The sequence below is a fragment of the Pantherophis guttatus genome, chromosome 5 (assembly GCF_059756535.1).
Source record: "Pantherophis guttatus breed Tessera chromosome 5, ASM5975653v1, whole genome shotgun sequence".
NCBI lineage: Eukaryota > Metazoa > Chordata > Lepidosauria > Squamata > Colubridae > Pantherophis > Pantherophis guttatus.
In genome coordinates, this window is record NC_142067.1 from 101,601,522 (window position 1) to 101,627,680 (window position 26,159).

General features: G+C 36.3%; 1 protein-coding gene across 1 annotated transcript in view; it reads left to right on the plus strand.

Annotated features, from left to right (window-relative positions):
• NALF1 (NALCN channel auxiliary factor 1) overlaps positions 1-26,159 on the plus strand; it is a 428,526-nt gene that overhangs the window by 96,208 nt on the left and 306,159 nt on the right. The window lies entirely within an intron of this gene.

The window sequence follows — 26,159 nt, forward strand, 5'->3', positions numbered from 1 at the left end:
TGGGCACTTGGTCTCTAAAAGGTTTGCCATGACTGATATAGGGTATCTACGAAATTATATCATGAGGGTTTTAATTTATTGATGCTAGGAATACTAGTAATAGACAAAATAATTCTACCAGGGCAAAATGAAGTTTACTGTCCATGTGTTGTAGAGATGTACAGACATCCATATATAGACAAAATATCTATGTTAAATTAGAGGGGTTTTGTTATATGCATGTAGAATTTACATACAAGTTTTAATGATTGAAAGTTATGTAGTGGAAAAGTCATCTCTGCTGTGCATGAGAACTAATCATAGGATAAAAGAACATTTCTATCAGCTCAGTTTAACCTCTTACCTTACTTTTGAAGTGTGTAAGCTGATCAAAGATTAGGAGCTCTTAATACTCCCCAAGATAACAATTGTATTAAAGGGGGTTTCTTTCTTACATGAATGATTGTCTGAACAGGCATTCTGATTTATTACTGTGCGATAGGTTTTTAACAAAATAGGTTTAATTCCTTCTGTTAAGCAAGGATAGCAAATGTCAAAATAGCTCTTAATGCTATAGTTACTCAGCATCAACATTCATTCTGCTTTTGGATAGTGTTACAGCACTATAAAATTTAGATTTATGAACAATATTGTATCCAGTAACTTCCTTTCCTGTCACATAAAGCATTCAGCACATGAATGAGTTACAAAATCATTCTAAGAAATAAACTGTTGATTGTATACTGAAAAACAAATCAAGAATAATTAAACATTTGGTGTTCTGCTCTCTCAAAATCATGTTGGGAAATTATGTGTGCGTTTCAGTTGAAAAGAAAACATCTCCAAAATTAATGATATGCTTATCATGCTGGGCCGGTACCATTCATACCATTTCTGGTTGAATCACTCAGCATTTAACATAGCATACATTGTGCAGAGTGCTAGATATTTGTCAGGAAAAAGACTTTAAGGTCAAGCCAAGATTATCTGTGTTTAAAAATACATTTTTTGACACCAATTGACAGTAGATATCAGATTTAGTTATGAAGTTCTTCAGGTTTAGAACAATTTCAGGAACCACTTGAACTTGGTAAGTACAAAATAGCAATAGTTTACTCAATATTCAAATTCACTCCATCCTAGTTGTATCTGTGAAATTGCTGAGAGTACTGTTTTATGATATAAGTGAACTGTAAAGCTTTATGGTTTCTCCAGGAACAAGCCAGAATCTAAAGCCATTGTTTGCTCTTGGCTTCTAATTCAAAAGGAAGATAGCACATTTCCTAGTTTGTGCATATAGGCAGTCCTCGACTTACGACAGTACATTTAGTGACCATTCAAAATTACAACAGCACTGAAAAAAGTGACTTATGACCATTTTTCACACTTACAACCATTGCAGCATCCTCATGGTCACATGATCAAAATTCAGATCCTTGGCAACTGGTTCACACTTATGACGGTTGTCATATCCTGGAGTCACGTGATCAGGTTTTGCGATCTTCTGACAAGCAAAGTCAATGGGGAATCCAGATTCACTTAACAGCCATGTTCCTAACTTAACAAATGCAATGATTCACTTAACAACTGTGGCAAGAAAGTCATAAAATGGGGCAAACTCACTTAACAAATGTTTCACTTAGCAACATAAAGTTTGGGTTCAACTGTGGTTGTAGCTTGAGGATTAAACGTATAAGTATTTCTAAATCAAAAGTGCACGGTCTAATACTTTTATGTTTGAGGAAGCAACAGGAGAGCTTATAAAAGCATGCAGCTCAAAATGGTTAGGCAAAATTTGGAAAATTCCAGTTTTACTCTTCTTGTCAATGTGGCCATTAACTCTTGGTTCATTTACAATTAGCGGTATTTATTAATCTCAAGTGTTCAGTATGAGTTGGAACATCTTTAGTATTAACTTCTGTTTATTTTATTTGATATGTGCAAAATGTGCCTTTGTTTAGCATAGGAGGGGGATAAATTACATATAACACTGCTTTCTTGGCATCCTTACTATGTGCAGACAGCTTCCAAAAATATGATCCCGTAACTGAGCTCCACCATATCCCAAGATGGTTATATCTGCCTCCTTGGGGTGCCGTTGGCCAGACAATGTCGGTTGGCGACCCCTAGGGAGCGGGCCTTCTCTGTGGGCGCACCTACCCTGTGGAATCAGCTCTCCCTGGGGCTCCGGGTGGCCCCTGACCTTCGCTCTTTCCGCCGTGGCCTTAAAACATGGCTATTCCGCCTGGCCAGCTTGGACTGAAGGGGTTTTAGAGGGGATTTTTTTTTATTAAAAAGTTTTACAAAACAGAAAACATTTTTACAAATTCCCCCCCTCTCCCTCTGCCCCCTCCCTCCTCTCCCCCCTACCACCCCCCTCCCCCCAGCTTCCCAGAGCAAAATACAGGGTATAGCATTTATCAATCATAAGCTAAACTAAACTAACAATCTATAAATTCCCGCACCCCCCCCTAGAACCTTAACTCCCCTTGTACAATACAGATACATTTCTAACATTCTAGTCAATCATAGGCTATTTGGTATTTCCTAGTCTGATATTTATTGCTTTAGAGGGGATTTTAATGGTTTTTATAGTTTTATTGGGTATTTTTTTAAAAAAAATTGAACTTCGTGTGTTTTATTGTTGTGAGCCGCCCTTAGTCCTTTCGGAGATAGGGCGGCATATAAGTCCAAATAATAAATAAACAATAAATAAATATATATCCGGCCAAAGCCACACTACCATGGACTACTGATAAGATACGGTGAGATGGAACCATATCAGCACCTAATCATTCAAATGTGAAGCTTGACTGTGACAACATTTTTAGAAATTACCCTGTCGTACTAATATAACATGTTGCAGATGTTACAAAGAGATCCCAAAGATTGAAATGTAGAGGAAAATGGAAATTTTCTCAATAAAAGTGATCTCAAAATAGCTGCTGTCCTAGATTTCAGTGCTTGAAGTGTTCCCCAACTGCTTTCTTCCACACAGATGGTATGGAATATTGCAATTCCTAATGTTATCACCAACAAACTAGAATGTTAGAGATACACACTATTGAATATCTGATAAAAGCAATGAAATATGAGAACAAACAACTCATTTACATTATTCAAATAAGACAGATCAATCAAAAACAAAAGGAAATGTTATCAGGGGATTGGATCTGTTTGTTAAGTATGATTGTTTACTTCCCAGAGGCACTTGTTTGCAAAGGGTGGTCATATAAATTGAATAAATAAAATTTTAAAACCTGGGGGTCATAAATGGCAGAACTAGGCTAGCCTGGATAATTGGCTGTCACTGAGCAGCTGCTTTAGAAGGGAAATACTAGCCTATCTTAGTTATCTCACTGTGAGGACATAAACATGCTTCATTATTGACTATGCTTGAAACATCTGATATCTGCCAAGGGGTTTTAAGACTGATTACTAGTAGCTGTTGGTAATTACATTTGCCAGCAGCTTCGCACCTGCCAATGGGATTTGGGCCAGATTAAGGGTTTATTTTAATGATCTGTTCCAAAGAATGGGCTGTGCTGCTTTTAGCCTTTATAATAAGTTCAAAAGGCAATGAAATCATATCTATTTCACAGATGAAGGAACCAGTAGGAGTAATAGCAAATTATTTACAGTGCTATTTTTTTCAAACTTGCCCCATCCATGGACTCTGGATAGTGTCACAGGCTCTTTTACCTATACCCAAGTCAGTAGGCTCCAAAACCCAGGAGAGCCAACATAACTGCATAGATTCCTAGGTAACAAACCCAACCAAGTACTCAAGGCCTGCTATAAGAGTTAGGACAAATTTTTAGCAACAGCATAATTTAAACTATAAAAATCTAAACAGCATAGTTTCCTGAGAAAATGTAATGTACTTGCAGTGTAGGAGGTTTTTCGAAAAAAAGGTATCTACAAAAAATCTCCTTTGTTTTAAATTTTTAATACATTTTTTCAGTGGATTCTTTGAAAGTTCATAAGATCCTGATTCAGGGGGCACTCTTAGATGTTTTAGTGGTACCTTAGAGTAATAGATGAATCTAAATTTAATTTTACTTTAGTATATTTTATAGGTGTAGTAAAGGATATATTACAGTACATAGGGTTGCACTGTAATTTGCTGTTTCAGGGCCAACCTTTTGATCCTTTTTAAAACCAAAACTTTTAAAATGAAAAAATGTACTGCTAAAAAGTTTTGTAGAACCAAAGTAGACTTTGGAAAACATGTCAAGAATCGGGAGGTAAAATAGCATTTCCTCCTTCTAGAAGTCAAAAATTTTCTCTGGATTCAAAACGCTGTATGAAATATCCTTAGTACCATTAACTAGTAATACAGCATAGCACAGAAAGAAGTGCTCTATTCACACATTATAAGAACTGGATTATTGTTTCCACATATATTTGGTAGCCCTAATTTGCAAAGTAAGGGTGTCTTTTCTACAGTTGTCTTTAAAGACTGACATCTTTTTTTTTATATATATAGAGCTATTGACTTGCATTTAAAACTGGTTTTAAAAGGAAGCACTTCTCAGTGCATGTATTGGCTTGAAAATATTTTACAATTGATTCTACCTTAGATATTCCATCTGGAAAGTTATCTAGGCTATAGTTGCTTGCCAGTTTACAGGTGGCAAAATTCACACTTAATCAGCTCAGAGGAATCAGGCTGCACTCAATGCTTTCAGGCAAGCAAAGATGTTAGATATATATTTTTTTTACATTTGTACGTTTATTCAAATGTATAGGTTGCCAAATCTCAAAAACTGCTGTAAATGTAAAAGCCACATAACCTTCTTCTACTTACAGTATTGCCTTTGAGGAAATAATTTTTAATTTTGTCATAATAAATGGAAGCCCCAGTTTTGAGGTGGTGTGTGTTTTGAATTAAAAAGAAATGGAGTCCAGTTTAAGCAATTTTACTTTATTTTTACACTTCAATAGATATTTATAGTTTGGAGCTTTAAAACATAGAAGAGCCAGTAATGTTGCATTGAATTGATAGTTGCACTTTCCCAAACTCTTGCGCATGTCCTAATCTTATAAAGGATTCCCACATAGAGGGAATAAATTATACAGTATTTTTCCTTCCTTTTTTTCAGTATTTTTAGCAACCAGGAATTAGCAACATTGATATAACACTCCCTAAAGAATAAGGGAATGGAGAACTGTGTAATAAAGAAATGCAAATGTTCAAAGTCATAAAAAAATGCTGTTGTATGCTTTATATTCCACGTACACTATTTTATTTTTAGGGTAGCATTGTTATAGCTAGATATTTGGTCATAAATATATTTGCCTAGAGTAGTACCGAGGTGGCGCAGTGGTTAGAGAGCAGTACTGCAGCTACTTCAGATGACTGCTAGTTCAGCAGTTCAGCGGATCAAATCTTACCAGCTCAAGGTTGACTCAGCCTTCCATCCTTCCGAGGTGGGTAAAATGAGGACCCAGATTGTTGGGGGCAATATGCTATTTAGTATACTGTCTTTGGTGTAAGCCGCCCAGAGTCCTCGGAGAGTGGGCGGCATAGAAATACGAGTAATAAAAATAAAAAATAAAAAAGTGCTTCCATATCTGATTATCTTTTGTGTCCAAGATTTAGATAATCTGAGACTTATTGGGTCATTTTTTGTTATCTAAACATAGAAAGAGAATGACCCAGGGCAAAAGAACAGTTACCCGGGGTGGTTTCCAACTTTCTGCCAGCTGTCTTCCCTCCAGTAGCTGATGGTGGGACTCGTCTACCTAGTCTCTGGAGGGCTAGGGTGGGACTAATCCGCCTGATTTCCAGCAGCCAAAGAAAGAGCCAGTCTATCCAGCCTCCAGAAGGCTAGATTAGGACCGGTGTACTGAGCTTCCTGGCAACAGTGCAGCAGAGTGGCAGCACTGAAGCCACAACAAATTTGCCAAATTTTAATCTGATGGGATCAAGGCTTCTGGATTTTGAGCGTATTCTGTAAATTAGCCCATTTGAGATACCTTGATTCAAAAATACCATATGATGGACTGTTTTGCCCAATTAAAGATTACATACACAAGAGTTTTAATAGTATACTACTCTATAGTACTCTACTATATTAGTAGAGAGCCTCATTGGGTCATCTGGAGATATTGGATTCCTTACCAGATTCTTCAATGCCTTCAACAAGGGCAGAGCTTCTGCTGTCCTGGAAAATTAAGGGAGATATTCAGAGATATATCTAGAGATATATCTGCCTTGCAAGTAACCCATGTAGAACTGTATAGGACAATCAAAAATCAGCCGTTGACCACAGGAAATGTTTTATGATATTATGAGAAGGCAATGGCCAGCACCTGTGCTACTATTGTCCAGTTCTTTAAGTCTTCTCCTTAACCAGCACAGCAATTGTTGGCTATAAACGCTGAGCAACTGGGTTTGTGTGTGTGTGTTGCTTGCTTCTGTTGGCTCTCTTGATTTTTGTAGCCCACTAATTGGATATATGTAAAAGAACCGATGGCATTTTGCATTATGCTATAGATAATTGTTATGTTATAAAATGTTTTTTAAAATTTGCCGATTTCAATTCCACTGGTGTTGGGGTTCCTGGATTTTGGCACATTCTATAAATTAGCTCATTTGAGATATTTTGTGGTTGAAAATGATATGATGCACTGTTTCATCCAGTTAAAGATTTATAGACATGGGAATTTTACGGGATTATTTTCCTGAATATTTATATTCAGGCAACTATTTTCTTTTCATATTCTAAATTCTATTAATTAATGTACTCACTATTTTTCTTGTCATTAGTAATAAAATTTCAGCAGTTACTATATTCGCCCATTTCTGTTTTCTTGGGTTTTTTTTTTTCTCCCTTTGTACTGGTCTGTTTTCCTTCCCTTACTTTGTTTTGAAAGAAAAAAGCAGTAATTTTTCTAATAGCTTTCTTGATTTTGCTTGTTAACCTTAGCTGATAATCTCTTTGACTGTGAAGTCAAAGAGATTATTCCTGGTATGATTTTGTTGTATTTCTGTTTCAATTTTATCATTGTTTATTGTCTTTGATCCCCCATTTCGATAGGAAATGGATTTTTCCATCTGTTTTTAAGCAGAGCAGTATTTGAAATCCACCCATGCTGAAAGAGTTCCTGTAAAATTAAACAAATAATTTTTACAGTGAGATAATAGGAATGAGAGGTATGAAGAACTTTGAAACCTAGATTGTAAAAGAAGGAAAGAGAGAAGGCTGTTGAAAAGAATCTAGTGCAGGGCCTTCAAACTCCTGGCCCATGGGCCAGATTCGTCACACGGTGGGCATGCCCACGCCCGGTTTAGCGACGGAAAAAAAAGTCTTGATACGTCATGTGACACCGCCATGATGACATGAGCTTGACACACCTGATCTAGGGGAAATAAAGTAGAAGTCTACATTTTACTCTAACAAACTTTAACTTTGCAGAAATATTGTTACCTCAATGCACTCTAAATGTGTCATGAGCCTGTTAAAAACATACACAAGTGGGTTCTTATGTTATCCTGATTCTATGATGTAGTCTTCTAGTATTTAATACTTAGCAAGCAAACAGTACTCTGTGTAAAGAAACATAATTTCTCTAAAACCTGAGTGCTGATCGCTTAAAAAGAAATTGAATCCTATGTAGATTGACCTACATAGTCACTGTATAGTGAAACCTAATTTTTCATGAAGAAACATGCATAATAGTAGATCCTCTAGTTTTATTTTGTTTTCCAAGTGGTCCCTGACTGATTTTCAATTTTTAGAGTATTTTTTAGACTTAAGTGAAGGGCAGATATAATGCTTTTTACTAGTGGTTTCATCACTAGTAAAATAGTGTGTGACTGATTTCATGCAAAATAGACCACTGATATTTGGAACATGCACTATACATTTATTTTGGCACGCAGGACCCAGTGCCAAAATTGTCAAAATGATGTGACAATATTGTTGGAAATCTAAAACCATGTAGTTGTTCCTGTCAATCTTATGAAAAAAAAACCCCTGATGATAATTTGATGGTTTATGATCATTGCTATTCTGAAATACATATATAATACTTCTTACACTGGGATAGGCAGCCTCCTGGCTGTAGACATTTCCACTGCCAGTTTATTTATTTATGTAATTTACTTCAAGCTCTACAAACAATCACCTTTCAATAGCAACTCTGGGCAGCTAAGACAGTTTAAAATCTCAGATACCGATATTAGCAGTAAATGAAAACCTTGAGGGAAAGAAAGCATAGAATTGCAGCTGAGAATAAACAGTTGCAATAAGTTAACAAAAATCATGTGGGCTCAACTAATCTTCCAACATCTAAATTTGAGACTACAGCCTGGAGCATACTCTTTGGGGCCTGATGGGGTAGGTAGAAACAGCTACAGAGAGGGAACTACTCAAATTGCCTGTCTCTTAGATCATCTGACCCTATTTTCATACAAGCAAAAACAATTGGACTGATTTGGGAAACTGCTAGCTTCTAGGTCATTTTTATTTTTATACCAATGGATATGCTATGGCTAGTTAGGATATAGCACCTGTCTTAGGAACAGACAGGTGTTTGCGTGGCAGCCCCTCCCCCCCTTTTTGAGAAATATGCCCATCATCCACAGAAGTGTCTTGCTTTTTGGGTATAATGTACATTTAAAATAAGGTACATTTAAAAGTTTATTTAAACTATTATCAACAAAACAAGCTAGGGCAATAAAAAAATCTCTCCAAACAAAAGAAACTCCTCAAAAGTCTCCCTTGTCCAATATTAATATTTGCACTAGAATTTTAAGTGTTTGATATTACAGTTTCTCAGTGGATTTTAATGACATTACTATCATAAATTTTGCAGCTCGAGTTTCATAAAAAGGAAACTTGTAAATAAATTAGGTGTCACAAATATACTTTTAAGTCTTTAATTCTCTCAGTAAAAGTAGAGAAAATAAAATACTTCAGTTCTGCTGGCTCCTCAGGGCTACAGTCTATTTAACAGCACTGTTGCCAGAACTGGGATTAATGTTTCCTAAGAGAGAAACTGTGAGCTGGTATGACTGAGCCAGAATAGAGGGAATAATCAGTAATTCTCCTAGAGAATATCAATGAATCTAAATAGCAAGTGTGGATTTTGTGGCAGTGGCTTAAAGAAGATCTTAAAGCAAGGCTAGGCATCACAATAATGTCTGAAATACAGCGGAAGGAGTGATATAGAGTGGAGGCTACATCCAATAAGCTGCTTTGCTCTATTCCTCTTGTGTCCCAGAGCTGATAGGAAATCATGCCATCCTGAATCTTTTGATTCGTAGGACACCAAAATTGTGTTGCTGTCTATTCAACATTTTGCTATGAATATAGATCCCCTCAGCTGAAATTTCAAATCCATCCAATATCATCCAGCACATGAAGTGCTCCAATTATTCGATAATGTACTTCATTTCTTATTTTTTCTGTCCTACTGATTCCTCCACTTTTTAAAAAGTTACTTGAAACTATGATTCAACTGTTTGATCTATTGACCATTAGGTGGCGGCAAAGAGTTAGATTTTTGTGATTGGCTGTTCTCTAGTGGTTTATAAATTTTGTACAGCTAGCATAAAAACAGTTTTAGACAAAAGAGTTTAGCCGTGTGGGAGCCATAAGCTACCATGAGTGTGAAGAGAAAACAAGGAGTCAGGGTTTTTCTGGAAGCACCACCCTCTAGGCAAGGCCCTTGATAGTTAGGCTGCAAAAGTACTAAAGCCAAAATGTGTTAAGCAATGAACGTATCAATTTCAAAGGCTTCAACCTCTATGGGTTGACCAGTCACCTAATCTTTTTTTCTTTTTAAATGTTCACTTGCAGGAAAATGAGGACTGAGAGATAGGCAAAGAGGTCAGCAACTAGACTGAAGACAGAGCCAATTGGAGCAAGAAGGTTGCTAGGCTATCTCCTTGATACACATCAGTGCATCCTATATTGACGGAACACAACTTCCTGATGCAAGATATTAGGGTAATGAGCACTTCTGCAGCAGAGCATTTCACACCATCCTTGAACTGTCTTAACTATTGGGAAACAAGTGGAAGGATGCACATGGACTTGAGAAGCAATGAGCAGTTCTTTCAGGCTGTGTTTGCTCCAAAGTTTCATGGAAACAGAATTTATAGGAACTGATAACAAACATGGTATAATAGAGTAAATCCATCATGGGGGTCAGCATATAGTAACTTGGGCTAATTTTATTTATTAGTTGATAACTTACTATCAGTCATGAAAAGTACATTAGCGTGAATTGTAATTGAGGAAGAGATTTATTTATTGAATTAAATTTGATACCAACCTTCTCGCTATCTAGGTGACTCTGGGTGGTTTACCAGTAAAAACTATAAAATTATAAAGAAAGAAAATTTAATACAGGGTTAAAAACAGAATTAAAAATATGTTTAAGGGAAGGAGGAGCACCCTCATGTCATTAACCACCCAGGGTTGAATGCTGCTCTTTGATCTCCATGAGTTGGCAGAGCCAGCTCTTCAAACACTTCTGGAGGCAAGATGTTCTATAGCTCCAGGGTATCAACAGAGAAGACTCCCTTCCTAGACCCCACCAGTTGAAATTCTCTAACTGATGTTTCCATAACATACCTTCCCTGCCTGATCAGGTGGGATGGGTCCCTGCAATTGGGATGAGATGGTTCCTCAGCTAACCTGACCCCATGCCACGAAGGGCTTTAAAGATGATAACCACTACCTTGAATTGAACCTGGAACCAAACTGGCACTCAATTGCAGATCACACAACAGAGATGCTACATCAGGTGTGAAATGCTCCCGGTTCGGACCAGATCTCCCGATCTGATAGCAATGGCGGCGGGTGGTTTGGAGGAGCAGCAGCAAAAATCCCTGCCCCCCCCCATGCCCAGCTGAGGTGCGCAATCATCAGAGGCTTTTTTTTACTTTTAAAAGCATTTTTTCTACAATCTCTTCGGCCGAAAAATGCTTTTAAAAGTAAAAAAAAAAAAAAAAGCCTCTGATGATCACGCGGCTCAGCTGGGATCGTCAGAGGCTTTTAAAAGCATTTTTTCCTGCAACCTCTTCGGCCCAAGAGGTTGTAGTTGTAGAAAAAAAAATGCCTTTAAAAGCCTCTGGCGATCCCAACTGAATTGCCTGATCATCAGAAGCTTTTAAAAGCATTTTTTTCTGCAACCTCTTAAGGTTGTAGAAAAAATGCTTTTAGAAGTAAAAAAAAAAAAAATGGCCACGCCCACCAGTCACATTACACCCCCCCCACACACACACCAGTCAAGCCATGCCTACAGAACTGGTAGTAACAAATTTTACATTTCACCACTGTATTACATGTAAAGTTCTTGAAACACCCAAAACTATTCACATAGTCACATTCTGCATCAGCTGTAGTTTCTGAATACTCTTTAAGGGTGGCTCCATGTGGAGTTCATTGCAGTACTCAATACAGGAAATGACCAAGGCATGAGTGGCTGAGAGAAGAGCTTCTCAATCAAGGAAGGGGCACAAGTGGTACATAACACAAAGTTGTGCAAATCTCTTCTAACTATGAATGCCAACTGCTCATTAATCAGGAGTTGTGAGTCCAGGAGGACCTCTAGGTTACACACCATATCTGGATGGGAAATGGAAACCCATCCAAAACCAGAGATGGTAGATCCCTGGATACACAACCCCCCCCACCCCCACCCCATCCCCAGCCATTCCATTAGGGTTCATTTCTCATACAGACTGTTACAATTTCCAGGCACCATGAAAGAACATTCACAGCATCACTTAATTCACCTAAGACAGAGATATATTACTGGGTACCATCTGCAGGATTACAGGAGATACAGCAAGAATAGTGCTTTGGAAGTACAGCTTGCAGGTGACTGTAACAAAACCTCCTGGACTTTTTTTCCAGCTCTATAGCTGTATAACATAGCTTGGAAGTTTATTTAGTTAAATAGCATGGAAGTAGCTATTATATTGGGAAAATCTATTCCTCAGATACACTCTCAATTTGATTGCATGGTAGATATACTTATATTTTGTAGATAGAAGCGTTTTGATTTGTTCCAGAAACTGTAAATGAATTAACAGTTGAATTGACTAGATGAATTGATTTTTATTTTTCAAAAAAACATAGCATGAACTGGAGTGATTCAGGTAGAAAGAATACAAAATCACTTACCCTCTTTTCACTTTTTTATTTCACTCTTATCAGCTGTATTTCACAATAGGTGACAGCTTGCCATCTTCCCAGAAGGCTCCTTTTTAGAGAATTTGTAGAAAGAAATTAAGTCTACCAGGACAGGAATGCAAAAATCTGTATGAACAGTGAAGAGTTATAAAAAACTCTTAATTCTTAACGGCTATCTAGTCATCCACATTTTGCAGCCTGGCTTGTAGTAAGCTCTAGGGAATTGCACACTTGGCAAGATGAGTTTGAGGTAAAATGAAAAGATCCCATGGAGAACCCAAGAAAAACAACAGCAGGATATCTGAACTGAATAAACCTGGAGAAAGATCTTATTTTATTGCTTAGAAAAATAACCAAAATTGTATAGCACTGGAAAATATAATGGTATCATCTGTTCAGGAATGATTTTGACATCATGGAACTGGAGTCTTGTAAACACAGGTGACATTGTGGAACAATAATCCATACCTGATTTGAACTTCAGAGGACTTCTGTGAGACAATCTGTGTATCTGTTTTAAACATGTCTGGGGATGACTAGAGGTGGCCAATTTGAGTAGTATGAATTTTGTGTGATCAGATGAAGAGTGTTTCAATAGTGCTGCTAGAAAAACCATGCCTATATTTGTAATGATCAGAGATTAATGGGTCATTCTTAGTTGTTCTCTCATTCTATAGCTTTGAAAGGATCTCTCCACCTACTGTACTACTGTGGAATTCTATCATTATTTTCTGGTCCTTTATTAGGAAATCAGGTGTTCTAAAGTATGTCACTGCTTCAAAACTGTTGATAGTATTGTTTCAAAGAGATCAGTAAAACAATCCTCTTGTTTTAATGTTATTCTTTTGTAAGAATATGTTTTTAAATTAGAATATTGCCTTGCTTTTAAGTCTTCAGAGTTTTCTGGAATTTTTGAGTTCTAGTCCTGCCTTAGGCATGAAAGGAGATTGGCTGACTTTGGACCAGTCGCTCTTTCTCAGCCCAACTCACTTCACAGGGTTGTTGTGTGGAAAATAGGAGGGGGAAGGAATATTAGGTATGTTCGCTGCCTTAATTTATTTATAAAAATAATAAATGTAGAATATAAATAAATAAAATCTGTTATGTTATTCTAGCTCATCATCATGTCTTCCATGCTTCATTTTTTTAAAAAAAATGATTGTATTCATTATTGATCAATTAAAAAAAATAACTGTAAAGCAATTCTATTGTATTGTAATCAAAGTGAAGGTTTTAAAATCATCCTCTACCTTCATTCACTGCATCAGCGAAGCAGTGATATGATCAACATTTCAAAAACATAATCTGAAGTGTCTTAAACATTTTGCCAATATTTAAATGCTTTTTGAAAAAGTACTTCAGATCACATCTTTAAATCTTTCAAAATATATAAGTAATAGAAATTTGAATAGAAATGTCAAACTTTGACTGAAATTCATAGGAAGAAAGTGAGGAAGCTAAATCAAAAGATAAACAACAGGGATCTTAAACCTAACTAAATCACCAGTCAATGTTACCTTTTATAGATGACTAATAATATTTAATAAACTTTTAAACCAATTAGTATGGGAGAACTTTAGTACCACATAAGGCATCTATATTTACAATACACTGCAATCCAACGCAGGAAAAAAGTGCGAAACTTCTCAAAAACTATTACACCATGCAAATCTATAGTAGAAAAGATTGCATATAATAGCATGCTGAAAAATCTGTACTATTCCTCAAATTCTTTGGTGTATCAAAAGTAGTCCAAAAAAACTCCCCAAGTATGATGCGATTAAACAGTAGCAAATCAGAGAGGAAGTGGTGATGGCTAATGATGAATAACACCCAGCTAGGAAGGACATAATCAACTTTGCCTTATTTTGAAAAAATAAACAGTCAGTTCTTATGAATATTCAGCTGAAAAATTGCTTGGAAAAGTCAGGCTTGAGGTCTGGATTGAAACTTGAAAAATAAATGAAGAAAATAGTGAAAAGCCACTTCCATAGTATTACCAGGAATACTGTGTGGAGATGGACATGAACAAACCAGGAGCCCAGCTCAAGTTAAGCATTTGCTACTTTTTTCATGGGAATATTGTTCTTTGTGGATGAATAGGAGTTACTGTATATACTGTACTTAGGAAATGAATTCTTTGAAAGAAAGAGCAAATAACTGAAGGCTTGTATTAGTGATGGGGAAGTAGATGGCTTCTGCTGGGGATAAAATAATGGTTTTGAATATAACTAACTCTTAACAGTGATCTTAATTCTTTTTAATTTACCAAGGATTGAGCTGTGAGCTAAACAGAGAGAATTTGGGAACCAGTTGTACTTGTGTCAAGTTCAGTGGTTTCGATTAGTGTGAATGGCCAGTTGTTAACAATAATACTTGATTGATTTGTTAAGTAAGCATAGATTCTACAATAGCATTAATTGATCTTGGTAACCTTGAATCTCTGCCCTACCTTTGGAATATCTGTCCAGATTCAGATTTGGGAGACAGACCAAAATTATCCCAGTTTAAATTGGGTAGAGACTGGGAGAGAACACAATGCAATAGAAAATGCTGAGAACTGGCCGAAATTGAAACTCACAAGTTATACTTTATGGGGATCTGACAATTGCTTAGTCTATTATAGATTATTTTCAGGGTTTTTTTTTTTTTTTTGCAAAGTACATTTATAAAGCAAAGATTATAGAAAATGATATTATATCTAACCATTATTCAATATGAGGGCATAGTCCATTGCATGTTTACTTGGATATAAGTTCCACTATGTTTATAATAATCTAAATTCAGACTAAAACCTTTTATATTCCATCACTCTGTTTCTGACAGTGGACAAAGAAATGCATTTTGGAGGCTTACGAAGAAAACATTAGCCAAATAACACCTTTTCATTGAATATCCGGAGCAACAAATGTATTGATGATTGTTTCTTCTGGTACAGGCTACAGTATGTAACTATCTCTCTGAAATACCTGTAAGATACATTTACTTACTCTATAAATGTATCTACCCTATAAATTCATTAATCGGACAATAAATATATATTTATTAATGTAGAAGGAAAATTAACATTTATTTATGGTGCAGGAGTGACCACAAGGAAAAGTTCAAAAACATAGTTCAGTATCTTTATTTTCAGATAACAAAACAAATATATGCAAATATACACAAAGGAAACCAAAGCACTGGATTCAGAGGAATAATGAAGTAAACATTGATGGAATCCTTTGTTACCATCAAATTAGTAATTATATATCACATATACAAACAGTAACAATTAAGCTAGCCTAATTCGACAACATGTTTGTGCTGCATTCAGGTGTTGTAAAACTTACATAATACTACTGATTTTGTAATGCTGGAATAGGGCATTAGTAATAAAATTCCACTCTTACCAATTCACTCTCCTTATTGATCATCAGATATTTTGTCAATTTTTATAATCCAGGACCCAAAAGGGACCAACATGATGACTGAGACCACCTGAAGGTTCCATGGTGGCCTTAAAATCATCTCATCCTTAATACATAGTTGTAAAATGTAATAAAGCCATTCATAAATAAAGAATAGTGGGCAACAATGTAGATAGCCATGAAGGTCTTTGATGAGCAAGTCATTCACAACCACAAATTGTAGTTGTCTATAGATGCCTACAGATTTCTTAAAGATTTAAGAAATGGGAAGCCTTTAATGGGAATTTAAAAATTAAGCCCGGTAATATCAAAAAAATCATTTTATAATGCCTATAAAAGTGGTTAATTGCAGTGTTTTATTTTTACTTTAATATTGCAACAATCCAATTTTATGGAAATATCTTTCTACAGCAGTTGTTTTCATATCAGCTGATAATTAATATATTAATCCACATTATAGTATAAATTATGTTGTAAGTATAATGTATTTACTATAATAAAATAATAAATTGAAATATCCTCATCGTACTTCTACATTTTTAAGGTAAAGGATTATATATGAATACGCACACACACACGTGTGTGTGTGTGTGTGTGTGTGTGTGTGTGTGTGTGTGTAAATAAAAATCATGTTGTGGCTCCTTTTTCCAATGAATTCCAACACTAAACTGCATTCTGGCTTATAGACATACTGCATTGCATTATTTGGTTTATATGCATAATAGAAGTAGGATTAAATGATTTTTTTTCAATGATAGCCTTGGAAAGGCAATTCAAAGTGATTGGGGTTCCTCTTAGAATATAAGACATTTTCTTCTCTGTGCTGTATACTTAAGTTGCTGAAGAATTACTCTCCGATTTGTATAATTATAAATTGGACAACAATGTATTGTATAACATTGCCCTCCTTATATCTTTTCCTTCCTCCCTCCGAGTATCATCTCTTGCCAACCATTTAAAATACAGCCCAGATATTTATTCGTATGGCATTCTGAGGGTTAAATTCCTACAAGGCTAGGTTAATATCTAACAACTCCTGCAACTAACAGAGCCACTGCACCACCAGGCAGGGTTTTTGTTGTTGCAAACATCCGCAGTGTGTAGTCGAACAATATCCAAGCAACCCTCCTCTCTTCTATGCTGCAGAACTGCTATCCAAATATAACCTCTTACTGGAAGATCATTGACAAGTCTGAACAGCAGTTTTGCATCTAAAGTAGCTGTTTCTATCTTCTATATTTGTGCTTTCACTTACAAATGTGCAGTTTTCACTGCTGCCATTGCAAAGTGCAGAACTCATAGCAGCTAATTTTTCCATTTGGTACAGTACAGAGTAAATGCCTTAAAGCAGGGGTGTCAAACTCAAGGCCTGGGGACTGGATCTGGCCCACGGGGTGCTTAGTTTTGGCCCACGGGGTCGCCCTGGAAACAGTGAAAGACCGGACTGCAGTGTCTCTGCCAGTGAAAACCAGCTCTGTTTTCTCTGGCAGAGGATTGCAGGAGGCTGTCACAGCTGAAAACGGAGCTTGGGAGATAGTTTTTGCTGGCAGAGCGTTCGAGCCATCACAGGTGTCCCCAACATGAGTGACATCAAGCTGGACATGCCCACCCTGGCCACGCCCACCCTGGCCCCCTGAGGTCAAACACAACCCTGATGCGGCCCTCAATGAAATTGAGTTTGGCACCCCTGCCTTAAAGAGACTTTAAATATAGATCAACCCCTCAGTAGTTTTTTTTTTAAATGCTGAGTTAAATAGTATTTCAAACGCTTTTAAGTTTTCCTTACAGTTTTATTAATGTTCAATCATTTTTAACAAGGATATTGGGAAAGTGTGCGGTTTTAAAAACTTAAAAATTAATATTATAAAAAACTATAAATAGTTTTTTTTACAACAGCATAACTATTTAAAAACAAATAGCTATATCAGTTTTAGCACCAGACACATTACCAAAGGAAGTCTACTGTCTAATTATGCACCTCCCAAAGTCTTGTGAGATGGGCGATATAAAAATGATGAATGAATGAATAAAGATAAAATAGTCAAGAAGGCATGTCTTCCATCCCCACACAGAATATAATCCCAAAGGCAGCAGACTGAATCCTGAGGAAGTGTCACTAATATAAGGAGTAAACGAAAACTTCTCTGGAGTTGTATTTTTCTGGTTATTAATATTTGCTGGGGTGAAGGTAGGAAGTATTTTGAGTGCTGCTTCATTTTAAAAAATGCTCCTCACTTGTTTGATCAAATAAACACAACTGGAATTTTGTAATATGCTATTGGCCCTCTCACAAAAGGGATGTCATTTTTGTAGAGTTGGTGCCAAAGGGAATATGCACCTTGTTGACTCCCAAGATTTAAAGCTTTAATTTCCATGATCACCACCTTTAACTTAATTGTAATGACTATCAAACCGGTGCAGGTTCTTTTAGACCCAGTGGTCCATAACCTGTTTACTTTAACAATTTTCAGAATATTCAAACAAAGAGAGATTCAAACTGGTAGAAAATAGAGAAGATACGTAAGATGATCTTCTTTTCTTTCTGTCCCTCATGTAGTTACTGTAGCTGGAGTTTGGAGGGAGCATATAGTTGAATGTGATACATCTCTCCTGATCTGAGTTCCTTCATCATTAATGCCTGCAAAAATATAGAAAGCTATATTCATTTTCAGGTGAATACAAGTTCTCTACAGACCTTCCAACTCGAGGCATGTAAATTAGTTAGAGAGACAAAGAAAAGAGATCAGCGAATATGCCCCATTCTTTACATGCTTTAAGGAGTCATATTTTCAGGGGCATAACTGAAGAGGCTTGTATTGGTTCAACTCAGCCTAGCTGCAATTTCAGTATCATTCTTAAGGCAGTCACCCTTAGAGTGCATTGTAGTAATTTAAATAGGAACATAGCCGCTCTGTTGAAGTTGTGGCAGCCACTGAAACTACTCCAAAGCATCCCAGCTTACCCAAATAATGACATGTGTGTTTTGTTATCACTGCGCAAATGATGTGAATTATGTTTTTGTGTCATTTTGTATTCTAATGATGCAAAATAATGCAAATATATAATTTATCTTGTTTACACAATGACATACACACAATTGTTACACAATGACATACACACAATTGTGTCATCTTTAGGCTTCTCCAAGAATGCCATGCTGATTTGCCCTATATTTGGGTTCACAAAGAGGTTCATGCAAACTACCAACATTATGTGGACTTTTGATAAAAGCACCTAAGAATGATTATATTTAAGAGGAGATAATTTCCTCAGATCCTAATCTGTAAACTGTTACTCCACAGAACCTTAATCTGATAGGGAAAGATGCAGCCGGATACCATCAGTATATTACTGACACTTGCCTCCAGTTGCTCCTAAATTATCTCAACACTGGTCTCTTGTGGATATTAATCAATGTGGAGAAGCAAAAAGGATCTCTGAAAGACCTCACTGCTTAATGGCCAAGGTGTTCAACCATACCAGTGGTGGGTTGCCCCCGGTTCGGACCTGTTCTATAGAACCGGTAGTAAAACCGGCAGGAGCGTCCACCCACTGACCCTGACGTCATCAGAAGCGATCTGTGCATGCGATCCCGTTGCGAACTGGTAGTAAAGGCAAGTAGAACCCACCCGTAAACCATACTATCAACTATCATGCTTCCAATGCTCATTACATGATGTTAATCTAAAAAATTCCATGCACAATGATATCAAAAGCCATTGTGAGTTTCAGAAGGACAAACGAGTACTCTCCTGATTTTCAAATCAAAGGAACAAAATAATTTTATTCCTAAATCCGGATCTTCTCCCATATTATAATGAATCTAAGATGATCATGTTCCACTAAGAAATTATTATTCTGAGAGAGTGTTCTGAACTGGAAAGTAGTTTTCATATACATCTGGGTCTAGGGATGCCATTTTTTCAGGAAATGCATTGTTAATATCCTTGCAAATCCTAATCATAATTACTGGAAAACAGAATAAAATATCTGGAAAACGATAACACTAATTAACTATCTAAAAATATGAACAGATGAATCCATCAATTGTTCCAAATAATGAAGCTTACATTATTTAGAAAGGATGCTTAAGCTCTGATCTAAGGCCTGAGTCATTTGTGTAGCCACACATATAATTGGCAATTTAAAATGAAAACATAATGTTCCTGAAAAGTGATTCTTACATTGGCTTGGAAATATCAGTCATGACACTGCAAAATCTCCTCTAAAAATAAGTAAGGTTCTCCTGCTACTTCTTTCTCAGCCATGGTGAAAATTGATAAAATATATGATTTAATGCAGCTATCACCAATCCGATAGTCTACAGATAAATAATTTTAAACTCATCCAAAAGGTATGTAGAATAAAAGTTGTAACTTGTTTAAAATTAAACAAAGTTGAAGCAAACATAATCTCTCTTAAGAGTGAGGTCGACAGTTGTGGCATTGCCACAGAAAAGGCCTTGTATTGAGGATCCACCAACTCAGCTTCCCCTAGTAATGGATATAGCAATAGCACTTGGACTTATATACCACTTGATAGTGTTTTACAGCTCTTTCTAAGAAGTTTACAGAGTCAGCCCCCCCAACAGTCTGGGTCCTCATTTTACCAACTTCGGAAGGATGAAAAGCTGAGTCAACCTTGAGCCATTCAGAATCGAACTCATGGAGTGAGCAATGAGTTAGCCTGCAGTACTGCTTTCTAACCACTGTGCCACCACGGCTCTGGACATTTTCCAGAATGGATAAGAGTCTTTCCAATATCCTTGAAGCAAACTATTTAGGGCTATATTGGTAAAGCAGCATCTTGTACCATCCCTGGTTGATGTGGGATTGGTGTAATATGGCCAAAAGTGAAGGCCACAAAATAAACTGGACATAAAGCAATCTGCATTCAGCAATAACAGTAAGAGTTAAAGATGAAGTGAGAATCTCTAATTTTCATGCTAGACAAAGCTATTTTGCAAATGTTACATCATTTTCTTCCTTGCTCCTCCATCCCATACAAAGACCCATACTTAACCACTGAAGACTTGTACTCAGTCTGGACTTTTATAGTTTACTGCTTCTTAATAAAAGACAGAAAGACAAAAGTCTTGGACAGAATGAAAATCAACTTTCTCTAGATATACAGTACATGAATTGAATATAGATAGTTTTTAGAAGTATTAAATCCAAGGAAAAGGTGTGTAACGATTTCTCTATATAAGAGCAAATATTGACCAGGTGATAGGATTAAGAAGCAGAACATACTGTCCTAGCTTCACCTTGGACAGGGCAATAAATCTCTCTAGGAATGAAGATGAGTGATGGCAACATTCTAGGAATCTAACCATATTTACATAATTTTTAAGGTTTTTAACCTTGCAGTCTTTCATGGTAATGAATTTTGTGTACAAATTTCCCAGCCTTGGATGTTGAGGGTACCTGCACAATATTTTGAGAATGATTCAGTCTTAGTTCTGATATTGCAGGCCTGTGCGCTCTCCCATAATACTCACAGCCCAAGCCATACTTGGTTTGGTGCCCTCCAAATATGTAGGACTTCACTCTGTCAAAACTTCACATTCTGTTAGTGAGATTCTGTTAGTGAGATTCCTACAGACATCTGACGGACCATCACTGGAAGCAGAATGCTGAAATAGATGGACAAGGCTGTATTGCACAGGGATCTGCTTACATTCTCAAGCACTATGTGAGAGAAATACATACGACATCAGGGATATCAAAACTACTTTCAAAGCTTTTTGTTCAGAGGTAAGGAATAGCCTTAATGTAGCGAAAGCAATTAGTATTCTAGGCACAATTTCCCTGGAGACTGAAAAGCTGAAGCCAAATACAAAATAGTTATGCAATATTCATTACTCCTGCAATGAAGAACTTTTACACGTTTCACTGCTCTTTTCTTTTTCAAGAGAGCTACAGAAGGAGGCACAATTCACAAAAGTAGTAAAAATATAGTTTTTATTCAAATAGCAAACTTTTCAAAGAACAACAAAATAAAAAGAGCCTTGGTAGTACAGTGGTTTAAGGCACCCTGTTATTAAGCTGTTTATTAAGACCAGCTGCCTGCAATTACTGCAGGGTTCGAATCTCGCCAAGGCTCAAGGTTGACTCAGCCTTCCATCCTTTCTAAGGTAGGTAAATTGAGGACCCAGTTGTGGGGGCAATAAGCTGACTTTGTATAAATATACAAAAGGATGAAGGCTATTGCTGAGCACACTGTAAGCCGCCCTGAGTCTTCGGAGAAGGGCGGCATATAAATCAAATTAAAAAAAAAAAAAGTATGGCCTAATTTTTGAAAAATCTACATTTCATTTTTTTGAGGGAGAAAACCTCAAATAACGTTACATCATCATTTAAATTAGATTCTATATAATAACATCCAAATTGATTTTGGGGGAGAAATACCTAAACATACAGATTAAAACAAATAAAAGCCATTTAATATTAATATTACTTATTAGAATTTATTTCTCTGCATTTTGCTATTTCACCAATTTTTGAGAGGAGTTTGCCTAGAAATTGTTAAGTGGGGAACTTTCCAAATTTCAAATTAACAATATTTTATCAAGTCACTCCATCAAATTTATTTATTTATTTATTTTATTACCTTTATATATCACCCATCTCACTTAATGACTTTGCGCAATGTACATAATTTGCTTCTTTGACACAAAGAACATGATAGGATTAGTTGGACAGGGATATATTAGTTTTGTTCAACAAGACATGACCTTCTATGTAATATTATATTTGAAAATGCTTTGAATCAATGCTTCAGGAAGAGCTATTAATTAAATGGCTTATAATTTTCTTGCCCTCTTCTCTCTCCTCCATTATGGCTGCTGTTGAACTGTTAAATCTCATTATCATAAAAAAAAAATAACCACATAGGCAGCAAAGAAATTTCCAAAATCCATAGTAAGCCAACATTTTACTAAGCCCTTTTGTGATCAATATTTTGTGTAGGTTTTCAAGTTCTTAAGTTTTACGAATGACAACTCTACAGATGTTAATGACCACTGCTGGAATTTTGATAGATACTATGTTTTAGATGTGCAAACAGTTTTAAGTGTCAGAGTAATTTATAAGTTCATAAGTATGTCTGAAATAGGAATGAACAGGCAGATCCAATGAGAAAAGGCCTCATGTTTGGTGTCGCTTGAAAAAAGAAATTTCTGTAGCTACACCTTCCTATGCAGAGGTAAAAGAAAAATGCAATTATTGGAAAAAAAATCTTCTGTCCACATTTTAAATTTTAAAAAAATCATAGTTCACAACTGCAGCCTAGAGACTTATGTATATTTCCAATTTTTTTTTTGACTGGCACCTTCAGTAGCTAAAAGAAGCTACTGAATTTTCAAATTAGTAGAAGAGAACCAAAATACATGGGAAAAATTCATTAGTTCATCTTTTTGATTCTAACAGTGCCTGTTTGGGAAGTAGTTCACCTAGTATACCACTTGGTCGCCTAATATAGCCCTTAGTTCTTCTCCCTATCCCTCGCCCAATCACTGTTCCCCCCCTCCAATTCCCTCAGCATTGTATATTCCTGTATTGAAGAAATTGCAGTACTTTGCATCAGGTTATCCTGCCATGTCTATTCCTGACTGACTTTTAGCAAATTAACATTTTCTCATTTTGTTTTGCCACTTTCCTTTTACATTTCTTTTAAATTTTTAATTGTGAGCCATCGAGATGCTAGGGAATTGAGCAACCTCAAAATTGAAATAATAAATAAATAAATAAATCCTGAACACTTAATAATGAATGAAACTATGGAGAAACCATTAAATGTGAATATAATATTTTACATTTTCAGCAATTTTCTATGATTATATTGGAATAAATACTGGATGCTGCTCTATAGAATTGCTTGTTGCTGTTGCAAATTTTAAAGTCCATGGTTAATCAGAGAGAAGCAGTGTACCATTAGCAATGTAGCATATTCTTATAAAAGTCATTTAAATTTGAATATCTAATACTCTTTTTTACTTACAAGAATGTTCCTATATCTACCTTCCCTTGCCTAATAATAAGCAGTGAAATATAGGAGTTAATTTTGAAGAATACAGTGATACCTAACAATTATATTTATTATGAGAAAGAACAACCTTGAAGTATGAAATAGGAATACATCAAGTTTCACATTGCATGCACATTTTCTTGTGTTCTAATAATAGTAAAATAAAAAGCTATATTTATGAGTTATTTTGGATCTTGTAGTAAGATTACTTTAGTTCTCTTCTGTAAGACTTCTTTAGAGCAGAAATGTTTCTGAATTCTCATCCTTTGTCCAATGTGTCAGAGGTAGAAAGTATTGAATGATGGCTAGCTGACAGCCAGCTTAGTTCACAAATCACATTTTGAGTCCTGTTTTACAAATAAGCATCACTTCTTAAGTGTTAGGCATGTACTGCAAGTTATCTAAGATGTTCCTGGTGTAACTGCTTACTTCCTAATTGGAATGATTCCTCCTTGTTCTTCATCCTGTCAGGGATGAATCTTTTGGGTGATGGCATTTCTGTCTCGTTTTTCATGAATATGTTTTTGGCTCATCAAGCAGATTATCTTCATTAGTATCAGTGAAACTTTGCAAAGGAATCTAAGAAATGTTATTTATTTTTTTTTATTTTATTTTTATTTATTGAATTTCTATACTGCCCTTCTCCCGAAGGACTCAGGGCGGTGAACAGATTAAGATTTCATATACATATAATATTATTATTATTATTTTTTTTATAAACAGTAAATAATAAATTGAGTCAACTTGGTGTATCTGCTAAGATCTTGGCATAGAATTTAGATGTTTATGCTAGCCCTGCTTGTTGAAACAGAAAGGTCTTCAGGGCACGTCGGAAAGTGCAAAGATCTGGGATTATTTGTATTCCAGGGGGTATTTTGTTCCAAAGAGTAGGTGCCCCCACAGAGAAGGCTCTCTCCCTTGGAACTACTAGACGACATTGTTTTAATGATGGTACTATGAGTAGGCTTACTGTGAGAGCGTATTGGTTGGTGGGAGATTATCGGTTGCAGCAGGTGGTCTCGTAAATACTCAGGTCCTAAGCCATGGAGCACTTTAAAGGTAAGAACCAACACCTTGAAGCGCACTCGGAAGGCCACCGGAAGCCAGTGCAGCTCACGTAGAAGAGGTGTTACATGTGAGCGCCATGTTGCTCCCATAATTACTCACGTGGCCGCATTCTGGACCAGTTGGAGCTTCCGGGTGCACCTCAAGGGGAGCCCCATGTAGAGAGCATTGCAGTAGTCAAGTCGGGAAATGACGAGGGCTTGAGTGAAGAAAGGGAAAGGGGGGCACAAAGAGGTAGTCAATCCCCCCCAAAAGGTTTCTTGAAAAGAAAAGAAAAGAAAAGAAAAGAAAAGAAAAGAAAAGAAAAGAAAAGAAAAGAAAGAAAACTAGTAGCTGACTTCAGTCCTGATTGTTTTTTTTTAAGGTGCTGAGCCTTATATGAAAATAAACACTTTCCATTTTCCTGGGACATTCTTAGACATCTACTTCTGGTTTATGAGTGTGTTTACTATGACTTAGTGATAACTGAGTCAGTTGAGTCAACTCAACCTAAATGGAGAACTAAACAAAAGCAAATCCGGTCATGAACATTGGTGATTAAGCAAATGACAGTAACATGTATTGACACAAGGGTCTGTTTCCAGTCACAGTGGCACAAAATCATTACATTTGGGTTTTGATCTCACATGGCAAGCTTTGCCCTTCAACATAATAGTGAGACAAACGTGTAAAGGGTAGCGCTTCTGTGACAACATTGCAGTTTCCTCTGTTTCTTGCTTCTGCTTCGTTACACATCCCATGGACTTCTGTTAGACGGCAATGGCTAGCAATACCCTGAATGGTTTCTGTCAAAAAACTAGTAGTAACACCGATTAATTCATAGTTCATTATGATTTTTTAAACTGCTTCAGTCAATTTATAAATGGCATGCATGAAATCATCCCTTTCCCCTGCCACTTCAACCCCCACTGCCGGTCCATGGAACCAAAAAGATTGAGGACTACTGTGTTATGCAATATTTTTTTTAAATTTAAACCTAATTTCTGCAGCATTTTCTCATATGCTGTCTTTCCTTCATCATCCAAAATTCTTTTATCATTCTACAAGGCATCCTATGTCATAATTCTCAAGCAGTTCTGCAGCACTAACATAATTACTTTCAGTTTTCCTAGCACCTCCTCACTCCTCACATACAATTTCTATGCATTTGATTGAGAAATTAAACTATTTTCTAATACTTTTCCAAGTAGGACCTGTACTTTCTTTTTCACAAATTGGCATACTGGTGATTTTGGCCAGTATGCCAAAAGTACAAGCAAATCCTAGTTTGCCCCAAGCAAATTTACATGATTCTGTGCAGTTAGATCGCTAATCTAGAGACTACTTTACAAGCAAACGTATTTCACAAATAGGCACATAATTTAATGCTCCTTATATTAGTACTGGAATTTTGTACAGAATTCTCAACAAGATGCATCTCACTAAGTGAGAGCTATTTATAGAAAATGGTGTGCCTTTCACAGAAATCACCTCTGTGTTTAGAAAATGTATATTTTATAAAGTGTAGTATTTTTTAGGG